The sequence below is a fragment of the Lepidochelys kempii genome, chromosome 2, assembly GCF_965140285.1.
Source record: "Lepidochelys kempii isolate rLepKem1 chromosome 2, rLepKem1.hap1, whole genome shotgun sequence".
Lineage (NCBI taxonomy): Eukaryota > Metazoa > Chordata > Testudines > Cheloniidae > Lepidochelys > Lepidochelys kempii.
In genome coordinates this window covers 5,410,403-5,423,241 of record NC_136381.1, presented here as the reverse complement: position 1 = coordinate 5,423,241, position 12,839 = coordinate 5,410,403, and positions in this window count along the sequence as shown.

The window sequence follows — 12,839 nt, the reverse complement described above, 5'->3', positions numbered from 1 at the left end:
GTATGTGGTTGTTGGTGAGTATTTGCTTCAGGTTGCGGGGCTGTCTGTAGGCAAGGACTGGCCTGTCTCCCAAGACTTGTGAGAGTGTTGGGTCATCCTTTAGGATAGGTTGTAGATCCTTAATAATGCGTTGGAGGGGTTTTAGTTGGGGGCTGAAGGTGACGGCTAGTGGCGTTCTGTTATTTTCTTTGTTAGGCCTGTCCTGTAGTAGGTAACTTCTGGGAACTCTTCTGGCTCTATCAATCTGTTTCTTTACTTCTGCAGGTGGGTATTGTAGTTGTAAGAAAGCTTGACAGAGATCTTGTAGGTGTTTGTCTCTGTCTGAGGGGTTGGAGCAAATGCGGTTGTATCGCAGAGCTTGGCTGTAGACGATGGATCGTGTGGTGTGGTCAGGGTGAAAGCTGGAGGCATGCAGGTAGGAATAGCGGTCAGTAGGTTTACGGTATAGGGTGGTGTTTATGTGGCCATTGTTTATTAGCACTGTAGTGTCCAGGAAGTGGATCTCTTGTGTGGACTGGACCAGGCTGAGGTTGGTGGTGGGATGGAAATTGTTGAAATCATGGTGGAATTCCTCAAGGGCTTCTTTTCCATGGGTCCAGATGATGAAGATGTCATCAATATAGCGCAAGTAGAGTAGGGGCTTTAGGGGACGAGAGCTGAGGAAGCGTTGTTCTAAATCAGCCATAAAAATGTTGGCATACTGTGGGGCCATGCGGGTACCCATAGCAGTGCCGCTGATCTGAAGGTATACATTGTCCCCAAATGTGAAATAGTTATGGGTAAGGACAAAGTCACAAAGTTCAGCCACCAGGTTAGCCGTGACATTATCGGGGATAGTGTTCTTGACGGCTTGTAGTCCATCTTTGTGTGGAATGTTGGTGTAGAGGGCTTCTACATCCATAGTAGCCAGGATGGTGTTATCAGGAAGATCACCGATGGATTGAAGTTTCCTCAGGAAGTCAGTGGTGTCTCGAAGGTAGCTGGGAGTGCTGGTAGCGTAGGGCCTGAGGAGGGAGTCTACATAGCCAGACAATCCTGCTGTCAGGGTGCCAATGCCTGAGATGATGGGGCGCCCAGGATTTCCAGGTTTATGGATCTTGGGTAGTAGATAGAATATCCCAGGTCGGGGTTCCAGGGGTGTGTCTGTGCGGATTTGATCTTGTGCTTTTTCAGGAAGTTTCTTGAGCAAATGCTGTAGTTGCTTTTGGTAACTCTCAGTGGGATCATAGGGTAATGGCTTGTAGAAACTCGTGTTGGAGAGCTGCCGAGCAGCCTCTTGTTCATATTCCGACCTATTCATGATGACAACAGCACCTCCTTTGTCAGCCTTTTTGATTATGATGTCAGAGTTGTTTCTGAGGCTGTGGATGGCATTGCGTTCCGCATGGCTGAGGTTATGGGGCAAGTGATGCTGCTTTTCCACAATTTCAGCCCGTGCACGTCGGCGGAAGCACTCTATGTAGAAGTCCAGTCTGCTGTTTCGACCTTCAGGAGGAGTCCATCTAGAATCCCTCTTTCTGTAGTGTTGGCAGGGAGACCTCTGTGGATTAGTATGTTGTTCAGAGGTATTTTGGAAATATTCCTTGAGACGGAGACGTCGAAAATAGGATTCTAGGTCACCACAGAACTGTATCATGTTCGTGGTACATTGGACCCCTCCAACGCATTATTAAGGATCTACAACCTATCCTAAAGGATGACCCAACACTCTCACAAGTCTTGGGAGACAGGCCAGTCCTTGCCTACAGACAGCCCCGCAACCTGAAGCAAATACTCACCAACAACCACATACCACACAACAGAACCACTAACCCAGGAACTTATCCTTGCAACAAAGCCCGTTGCCAATTGTGCCCACATATCTATTCAGGGGACACCATCACAGGGCCTAATAACATCAGCCACACTATCAGAGGCTCGTTCACCTGCACATCCACCAATGTGATCTATGCCATCATGTGCCAGCAATGCCCCTCTGCCATGTACATTGGTCAAACTGGACAGTCTCTACGTAAAAGAATAAATGGACACAAATCAGATGTCAAGAATTATAACATTCATAAACCAGTCGGAGAACACTTCAATCTCTCTGGTCACGCAATCACAGACATGAAGGTCGCTATCTTAAAACAAAAAAACTTCAAATCCAGACTCCAGCGAGAAACTGCTGAATTGGAATTCATTTGCAAATTGGATACTATTAATTTAGGCTTAAATAGAGACTGGAAGTGGCTAAGTCATTATGCAAGGTAGCCTGTTTCCTCTTGTTTTTTCCTACCCCCCCCCCAGATGTTCTGGTTTAACTTGGATTTAAACCTGGAGAATGGTCAGTTTAGATGAGCTATTACCAGCAGGAGAGTGAGTTTGTGTGTGTATGGGGGTGGGGGGGATGTGAGAAAACCTTGATCTATGCAGGAAATAGCCCGACTTGATTATGTAAAGAGTTGTCACTTTGGATGGGCTAGCACCAGCAGGAGAGTGAATTTGTGTGGGGGGGTGGAGGGTGAGAAAACCTGGATTTGTGCTGGAAATGGCCCACCTGTTGATCACTTTAGATAAGCTATTACCAGCAGGACAGTGGGGTGGGAGGAGGTATTGTTTCATGATTTCTGTGTGTATATAAAGTCTGCTGCAGTTTCCACGGTAAACATCTGATGAAGTGAGCTGTAGCTCACGAAAGCTCATGCTCAAATAAATTGGTTAGTCTCTAAGGTGCCACAAGTACTCCTTTTCTTTTTTCTTGAGAAAAGACTATTCTCAGTAAGTGCCCAATCAAGAAACACTTAAGCTAACAATGAACTTTGAGAGGCACCAGTCCACATCTGAGGTTTCCTGGGAATGTGGCCTGTAAGGAACTGAGCCATGCATGGACATGTGACTTGCTCATGTGACTCCAAATCTCCATCTTGGAGCTGGATTCTGCATAGGAGAGGAGAAGGGGTTTCCACCCACAAGAGAGAACCTCTAAAAGCCCCTGGGAAAACCCCTCCATTTTGTCTTCAGCTGGCTCAAGAGATAGCCTCTCCACCCCAAAGGATACCTGAAAGAAACTGGAACAAATGACAGTAACTACAGGAGTGTCAGTGATTGCTGGACCCAGACTAGGAGGAAGTCTAGTCTGTAAAAGAGGCTTATTGGAACATCTCTGAGGATGAGATTTACCTGCATTTAGTTTTACTGTATTAGGCTTAGACTTGTGTGTTTTATTTTATTTTGTTTGGTAATTTACTTTGTTCTGTCTGTTATTACTTGGAACCACTTAATTCCTACTTTTTGTATTTAATAAAATCACTTTTTACTTATTAATTAACCCAGCGTATGTATTAATGCCTGGAAGGGAGGGGGGGCGGCAAACAGCTGTGCATATCTCTCTGTCAGTGTTATAGAGGGTGAACCATTTATGAGGGTAAAACAGATTTATTTGGGGTTTGGACCCCATTGGGAGCTGGGTAACAGAGTGCTGGAGACAGGAGCACTTCTTAAGCTGTTTTCAGTTAAGCCTGCAGCTTGTGGGGGACGTGGTTCAGACTTGGATCTGTGTTTGCAGCAGACAAGCGTGTCTGGCTCAAACAAGGCAAGGTACTGGAGTCCCAAACTGGCAGGGAAAATGGGCTCAGAGGTAGTCCCAACACATCAGGTGGCAATCCCAAGGGGGTTTCTGTGACCCAACCCGTCACAATGGCCTAGTCACATTCTCCAGAATCTCAGCTTACTTATTTCTTAAAAATGAAAGTTTCTTGCCCCCTTGGTTGTGAAGAAAACCTTCCAAATGTGAACCAAGTGTAACCAACAGTGCCTGAGTTTGCAGACAGCCTAATACCATTTCTCTGAAGGGCGTGACCTGCCCTGCTCCCCACTGGAATGTCATCCCTCAAGGCCAACAATGACACTTCAGTGTCAACGTTAACGATCCTCTGTTTGTCCTTCTACAGGATGGAGCAGAAAAGGGGATGGGAATGAAGTCTTGGGGGAGAGGGAAACTGAGAGTTGCTTCAGGGAAGTAAAAACATAGGAAAGAACAGAGGAGGCTTGCAAAGAAGGAAGGAGAAGGAGAGAAAGAGATAAAGGTGGGTAGGGAAGGAAGAGAGAGAAGGCAGCAGTGGCAGTGACTTTACAAGGAGTAGATTTTCTTGCTGAATGTGACAATAAGAGACTGACTATATTAAAGTATAAGTTTAAGTAGGAGCATTGCCAGCAGATTGAGGGACGTGATCATTCCCCTCTATTCGGCATTGGTGAGGCCTCATCTGGAGTACTGTGTCCAGTTTTGAGCCCCACACTATAAGAAGGATGATTTAATTGGGGATCGGTCCTGCTTTGAGCAGGGGGTTGGACTAGATGACTTCCTGAGGTCCCTTCCGACCCTGATATTCTATGATTCTAAGGATGTGGAAAAATTGGAAAGAGTCCAGCAGAGGGCAACAAAAATTGCAGTGGGGGAGGTTTAGGCTGGATATCAGAAAAAACTTTTTCACTAGGAGGGTGGTGAAGCACTGGAATGTGTTACCTAGGGAGGTGGTGGAATCTCCTTCCTTAGAGGTTTTTAAGGTCAGGCTTGACAAAGCCCTGGCTGGGATGATTTAGTTGGGGATTGGTCCTGCTTTGAGCAGGGGGTTGGACTAGATGACCTCCTAAGGTCCCTTCCAACCCTGATATTCTATGATTCTATGAAAGTTTAATCACGGCATGAAGGCTGTATTGTCCCCTGGAGCTCTGTGCAGTTCTCTACTGATATCAGGGGAGTGCGAAGGGGTGTGACCAGCCCTGCTCCCTATTGGAGTGGGGATGCTGTGGACTGAGGGGAGCATGAAGTCCTGAATGTATAGCCTGGGCCTTAGTCTAAGTTCAAACATGGGCACCAGCCAAATGAACGTGATGCCCTAGACTTACACAGTAAGTTACTAGTTCAAATCCTGGGCTTATCTGTAGCAATGCTAGGTGAGAATGAGTTTTTATTATTATTTAAGCTGATTATTATAGTGCCACAAGGCCGCAAATTTTTATCAGGGCCTCATTGTGCTAATTGCTACATAAATGTATACAGATGCACTCCCTGATCCAAAGAGCTGAGGATTGTCAGGCAAAAATGGAACGAGCTGGAGTTAAGGTTGTTAATGTACATTGACATCCAGGGTGCAAATACCCTGAAATGCAGTTCTGCTCTAAAAAGTGTCCCTGTAAAAACAGCATCATGGGTTTGTCTCCCGGTGATGCCTAGTCAAACTTAGTATACAAACCAAAAACAGATGCTTATTTCTAATTGCAAACTCGGCCTGAGATCTGAGAGTCAAGCTGGGCTCTTGTCCTTTTTATGCATCATCATCAGTAACAATGGTATCTGGGCCAAATCCTAGCCTCAGTGACACCCGTGCAGCCCCTTCCTCTTCAGATTCTGCTCTGTTACTCCCGTGCCTTAGTAATGTTGTTATAATTATTCTATTATAGTGGCATCCTGAGGCCTCCATTGAGATCAGGGCCCCACTGTGCTTGGCGCTCCACAGGCACTAGGGACAGTGCCTGCCCCAAATAATCTAAGTAGAAAAGGGATAGGAAGGGGACTGGAGGTACAGCAAGGTAAAGCTACTTGCCAAGGCCACGGGCAGAGCCAGGAATAGAACCTACATCTCCTGAGTCCCAGTCTGGTGCTTTATCCACTAAATAACACTGCTTCTCAATAACCTGGCCATCATTGCCTTGAAAGCTTGGCTCCGGCTCATCCTCAGGTTGCCACTTCTGACTTACCAACCTCCCCCGAAAAAACTAACCCAGCCCCGCTTCCAAGCCTTACCACCTTGCTCAAGCCACATGCTTGACTACGGCTGGTGCCCAGAGCTAGGGTCCTCCTGGTTTTGTGGAAGGCAGCAGCACTAGGACAGAAGGAGAGGTGTTCGCGCTCTCTCGTCTGTGATGTGTTCTGCTCCTCCAATCTGCACCTGGCCAGAAAACTCTGTATCATGAAGCCGGTGCAAGCTCATTCGATGCGTAGCACTTTGGAAGTTGAATTTGGAACTTGTCTAACCCTACTAGCTTAGCCAACACTGGAGTCTCAACCTCTACAGATCTCAAATCACGAGCCTCTACCATTTGAACTAACAGAGTAACTCCGCTAGCTGGAAGCAGTAAGAGACTCATAAACCTCTCAAATAGACTAGCTGCTAGCAAGGATCAAAGACCACTCTCCCCTGATGTGTGTGACACTTGCACTGCCATGGCTCATGCTGTCACTGTTCTAAGGACGTGAGGGCCTGATTCTGATCTAACAATGGTGGCATGACTCCACTGGGCTGAAACTGATGTCAGAAAGAACAGAAGCAGGCCCTCGTTCTCCAGCAGCATTAAATGAATTGCTCCTCAAAAACTCATCAAAGACAAGATCGGGGACTTATTCCACATTGCAGATCTGTCCTAGGAGTCTGACACTGGCAATGAAAAGGAGGCTCGAGCATAGAGGTGGCCTATATAGCATGATTATCACCATGTAGTAATGATTCCTGCAGAGACCTGTCTACACTAGGGGCTCTCATTGAAGCAGCTGAATTGCAAGTAGCATCCTGGTGGGAGTTTTTTCCCCCCAATTCCCTAGTGCAGATGCAACCCTGATTTCCTCTCCTATGTTTCAGAATAGCAGCCGTGTTAGTCTGTATTCGCAGAAAGAAAAGGAGGACTTGTGGCACCTTAGAGACTAACCAATTTATTTGCGCATACGCTTTCATGAGCTACAGCTCACTTCATCTGATGCATAAAAGTGGAAAATGCAGTGAGGATGTTTTTATACACACAGACCATGAAAAAATGGGTGTTTATCACTTCAAAAGGTTTTCTCCCCCACCCCACTCTCCTGCTGCTAATAGCTTATCTAAAGTGATCACTCTCCTTACAATGTGTATGATAATCAAGGTGGGCCATTTCTAGCACAAATCCAGGGTTTAACAAGAACATCTGAGGAAGGGGGGGGGGGGGTGTAAGAAAAAACAAGGGGAAATAGGTTACCTATGTTTCAAGCCTTCCACAGTTTCCTCCTTGCAGACTTGCAGTGATAAGGGAAGAGCTCTGGTGGAAACCTGCCCAGAGTTTAATGTGACTTCATTATTTGCTATGTGAAAAAGCAGGTTAATATTTACATTGGTAGGGATGCTCCCTTTGAGAGGGCACTTATATGAGCTTTTGATTGAGGAAGTGACAGAGGCTCCCTGAGACTTATAAATAGCAACTGGCAAGCATTTTTGCAGATCCAATGTTTTTTTTAGTTGTACCAATGGGAATTAATCTGTTTGTCTCTGGGAACTTTTCGTTAGAGCTCATAAACCCCAGTGATGGGTATAGTAGATGAACTAAGATTGATCGATCTGATAGATGAATGGAGGATAGAAAGACAACACGGGAGAGATACCCATCATTTGTTCCCCATCTTGTCCTCCAAAGCCCTGGTGAGCCGCACCCTTCAGAGACTTTGGAACACAGCTCGATACCAACCTGGGAACGACTGAGCCTTTTCCCAAGGGGTTGACGATGGTGCTGCCCCGTGACGCCAGTCTGGGGGCATCCTACAAATGGCAGTGAGTCACCGTGCCCTGCCAGCCTAGCCCAATACCGTCTATTCTGCACGTAATTAGACAACATCAAATGTGTGTGTATTTGAAAAGAACAGCAAGAAGCCACTTCAAATGTCTTGCATCATCAGCTTAGCTCCCATCCCGGCCCGTCCTCTCCACTCCTGGCATCTAGAGAGTCCCACTCAGGTTTGCTGCAAAGGTAACCACTAAAATCACAGACAAGGTCCTCTGCAGGGAAAAGCGCCTCATGGATGCAGGAGGCTGGGCTTTTTTAGTGCTTCAGACTGAGCTATACACAACGCCAATTCGGCAAGCCCTACAGAGGCTGTCTTCTGGGACTCACTGAGCTGCACTGCTGTGAATGTGCACTTGTGCCTCCCCCCCACACCTTTGGGTACACACATGCCATGGGTGCATACAGTTGCAGCTGCAGGGAGGCAAGCAAGCCTGCTCCCTGAAAATCAGGCTTACAACGTATATGGCAGAGCAGTGGAGTCAAACAACTTCCCTGTACTACCTCTGCTGTAGCCAACCCCTGGTAGCCCTGAAGGACTTCAAGATAGGCGCCATGATGGTTGCAGCAGCCACTCAGAACTTCAGGGCAACAACAGAGAGAGAGTTAGATCGTCTTCCTCCAGAAACTCAGGCTCCTGCCACTTGAGACAAAGGAGAGTTCCCATGAGCAGCATAGGGCCAGTGACACAAAGCTGAGCCATTCTAATTCCAGCCAGTAGAGGACAGTGGTTTTAATACTTTCTAAGGCCAGACGGGACAATTGTGATAATCTAGTCTGACCTCCTTAATAGCACAAGCCATAGAGTTGCCCCCAAAATAATTCCCAGCACAGATCTTTTAGAAAAACATCCAGTCTTGATTTAAAGATTGCCAGCAATGGACAATCCACCACAACCTTTGGTAAATTGGTCCAATGGTTACTTACCCTGATTGTTAAAATGGTACACCTTATTTCCAGTCTGAATTTGTCTTGCTTCAACATCCAGCCATTGGATTGAGTTGTATCTTTTTCTGCTAGATTGAAGAGCCCATTATTAAATATTTGTTCCCCATGTAAGTATGTATGGACTATAATCAAGTCACTCCTTAACCTTGTCTTTGTTAGACTCAAGGAGCTCAATCTATTTAGCTCATTTCTATAAAGCATGTTTTCTAATAATTCCCACGGCTCGTCTCCAATTTATCAACAACCCTCTTGAACTGTGGACACCAGAATTAGGCACAGGATTCCAGCAGCCGTTACACCAGTGCCAAATACAGGGGGTAAAACAACCTCTCTACTCCTACTTGAGATTCCCTTGTTGATGCATCCCAAGATTGCATTAGCTCTTTTGGTCACAGTGGCACCCTGGGAGCTCATGTTCAGCTGATTATCCACTACAACTCCCAAATCTTTTTCAGAGTCCCTGCTTTCCAGGATAGAGTCCCCTATCCAGTAAGTATGGCCGACATTCTTTGTTCTCAGATGTACACCGTTACATTTAGATGTATTAAATCACATATAGTTTGCTTGTGCCCAGTTTAGATTTAGATTGCTCTGAATCAGCGACCTGTCCTCTTCATTATTTACCATTCATCCAATTTTTGTGTCATCTGCAAACTTTATCAGTGATGATTTTATGTTTCCTCCCAGGTCATTGATAAAGATGTTAAATAGCTTAGGGCTAAGCATCAATCCCTGTAGGACCCCACTGGAAACAGACAGACTCAATGAGGATTCCCTGTTTAGAGTTAGTTCATTTTTAGTCCGTTTATTGTGTGCCATGTTAATTTTATATCATTCTATTTTTTTAAATCAAAATGTCAAGCGGTATCAAGTCAAGCACCTCATAGAACTGTGGTTCTCAAACTTTTCTTTTTTTTGTGGACCACTTGAAAAATTGCTGAGGGTCTCGGCAGACCACTTAATGATCTTTCCAAACATTGTTTGTACCGTTAGCTAACTATTATAAAGCACTTTGGATAAAAGTGCTATTATAAAAATAATAATAACAATAATAATAATAGCTGGGAGCCGGTATCAAGCGGAGTGCCCCAGGTGTTGGTCCTGGGGCCGGTTTTGTTCAACATCTTCATTAGTGATCAGGATGATGGGATGGATTGCACCCTCAGCAAATTCACAGATGACACTAAGCTGAGGGGAAAGGTAGATAAGCTGGAGAGTAGGGTTAGGGTACAGAGTGACCTAGACAAATTGGAGGACTGGGCCAAAAGAAATCGGATGAGGTTTAACAAGGATAAGTGCAGAGTCCTGCACTTAGGAAGGAAGAATCCCATGCACCGCTACAGGCTGGGCACCCACTGGCTAAGCAGCAGTTCTGCGGAAAAGGACCTGGGGATTACAGTGGACGAGAAGCTGGATATGAGTCAACAGTGTGCCCTTGGTGCCAAGAAGGCTAACAGCATATTGGACTGCATTAATAGGAGCATTGCCAGCTGTCATAAATATAAAGGGAAGGGGAAACCCCTTTAAAATCCCTCCTGACCAGAGGAAAAACCCTTTCACCTGTAAAGGGTTAAGAAGCTAAAGGTAACCTCGCTGGCACCTGACCAAAATAACCAATGAGGAGACAAGATACTTTCAAAGCTGGGGGCGGGGAGGAAACAAAGGTTCTCTCTGTCTGTGTGATGCTTTTGCCGGGAATAGGAAAGGAATGGAGTCTTAGAACTTAGTAAGTAATCTAGCTAGATATGCGTTAGATTCTGTTTTTTTAAATGGCTGATAAAATAAGTTGTGTTGAATGGAATGAATATTCCTGTTTTTGTATCTTTTTGTAACTTAAGGTTTTGCCTAGAGGGATTCTCTCTGTTTTGAATCTAATTACCCTGTAAGGTATTTACCATCCTGATTTTACAGAGGCGATTCTTTTATTTTTTCATAGAATCATAGAATCATAGAATATCAGGGTTGGAAGGGACCCCAGAAGGTCATCTAGTCCAACCCCCTGCTCGAAGCAGGACCAATTCCCAGTTAAATCATCCCAGCCAGGGCTTTGTCAAGCCTGACCTTAAAAACCTCTAAGGAAGGAGATTCTACCACCTCCCTAGGTAACGCATTCCAGTGTTTCACCACCCTCTTAGTGAAAAAGTTTTTCCTAATATCCAATCTAAACCTCCCCCACTGCAACTTGAGACCATTACTCCTCGTTCTGTCATCTGCTACCATTGAGAACAGTCTAGAGCCATCCTCTTTGGAACCCCCTTTCAGGTAGTTGAAAGCAGCTATCAAATCCCCCCTCATTCTTCTCTTCTGCAGGCTAAACAATCCCAGCTCCCTCAGCCTCTCCTCATAACTCATGTGTTCCAGACCCCTAATCATTTTTGTTGCCCTTCGCTGGACTCTCTCCAATTTATCCACATCCTTCTTGAAGTGTGGGGCCCAAAACTGGACACAGTACTCCAGATGAGGCCTCACCAATGTCGAATAGTGAGGAACGATCACGTCCCTCGATCTGCTCGCTATGCCCCTACTTATACATCCCAAAATGCCATTGGCCTTCTTGGCAACAAGGGCACACTGCTGACTCATATCCAGCTTCTCATCCACTGTCACCCCTAGGTCCTTTTCCGCAGAACTGCTGCCTAGCCATTCAGTCCCTAGTCTGTAGCTGTGCATTGGGTTCTTCCGTCCTAAGTGCAGGACCCTGCACTTATCCTTATTGAACCTCATCAGATTTCTTTTGGCCCAATCCTCCAATTTGTCTAGGTCCTTCTGTATCCTATCCCTCCCCTCCAGCGTATCTACCACTCCTCCCAGTTTAGTATCATCCGCAAATTTGCTGAGAGTGCAATCCACACCATCCTCCAGATCATTTATGAAGATATTGAACAAAACCGGCCCCAGGACCGACCCTTGGGGCACTCCACTTGATACCGGCCATTGATCACTACCCGTTGAGCCCGACAATCTAGCCAGCTTTCTACCCACCTTATAGTGCATTCATCCAGCCCATACTTCCTTAACTTGCTGACAAGAATACTGTGGGAGACCGTGTCAAAAGATTTGCTAAAGTCAAGAAACAATACATCCACTGCTTTCCCTTCATCCACAGAACCAGTAATCTCATCATAAAAGGCGATTAGATTAGTCAGGCATGACCTTCCCTTGGTGAATCCATGCTGGCTGTTCCTGATCACTTTCCTCTCATGCAAGTGCTTCAGGATTGATTCTTTGAGGACCTGCTCCATGATTTTTCCAGGGACTGAGGTGAGGCTGACTGGCCTGTAGTTCCCAGGATTCTCCTTCTTCCCTTTTTTAAAGATTTTCTTCAATTAAAATTCTTCTTTTAAGAACCTGATTGCTTTTTCATTGTTCTCAAGGTCCAAGGGTTTGGGTCTGTGTTCACCTATGCAAATTGGTGAGGATTTTTATCAAGCCTTCCCCAGGAAAGTGGGGTGTAGGGCTTGGGGGGATTTTGGGAGGAAAGACGTTTCCAAGCGGGCTCTTTCCCTGTTATATATTTGTTAGAGATGGTGGCAGCAATAAAGTCCAACGGCAAAAGGTAAAATAGTTTGTACCTTGGGGAAGTTTTAACCTAAGCTGGTAAAAATAAGCTTAGGGGGTTTTCATGCAGGTCCCCACGTCTGTACCCTAGAGTTCAGAGTGGGGAAGGAACCTTGACACCAGCAGATAGAGGGAAGTGATTATTCCCCTCTATTCAGCACTGGTGAGGCCACATCTGGAGTATTACATCCAGTTTTGGGTTCCCCCACTACAGAAGGGATGTGGACAAATTGGAGAGAGTCCAGAGGAGGGCAACGAAAATAATTAGGGGGCTGGGGCACATGACTTATGAGGAGAAGCTGAGGGAACTGGGCTTATTCAGTCTGCAGAAGAGAAGAGTGATGGGGGATTTGACTTCAACTACCTGAAGGCGGGTTCCAAAGAGGATGGAGCTCGGCTGTTCTCAGTGGCGGCAGATGACAGATCAAGGAGCAATGGTCTCAAGTTGCAGTGGGGGAGGTCTAGGTTGGATATTAGGAAACACTATTTCACTAGGAGGGTGGTGAAGCACTGGAATGGGCTCCCTAGGGAGATGGTGGAAGCTCCATCCTTAGAGGTTTGTAAGACCCAGTTGACAAAGCCCTGGCTGGGATGATTTACTTGGTGTTGGTCCTGCTTTGAGCTGCGGGTTATACTAGATGACCTCCTGGAGTCTCTTCCTACCCTAATCTTCTATGATTCTATAATCTGTTCCTCTCTGTTAGCACAAGATAAAATATAGATTTCCCCCATGTTGGCTGCAACACTTTTTGAGTTAGGAAATTGTC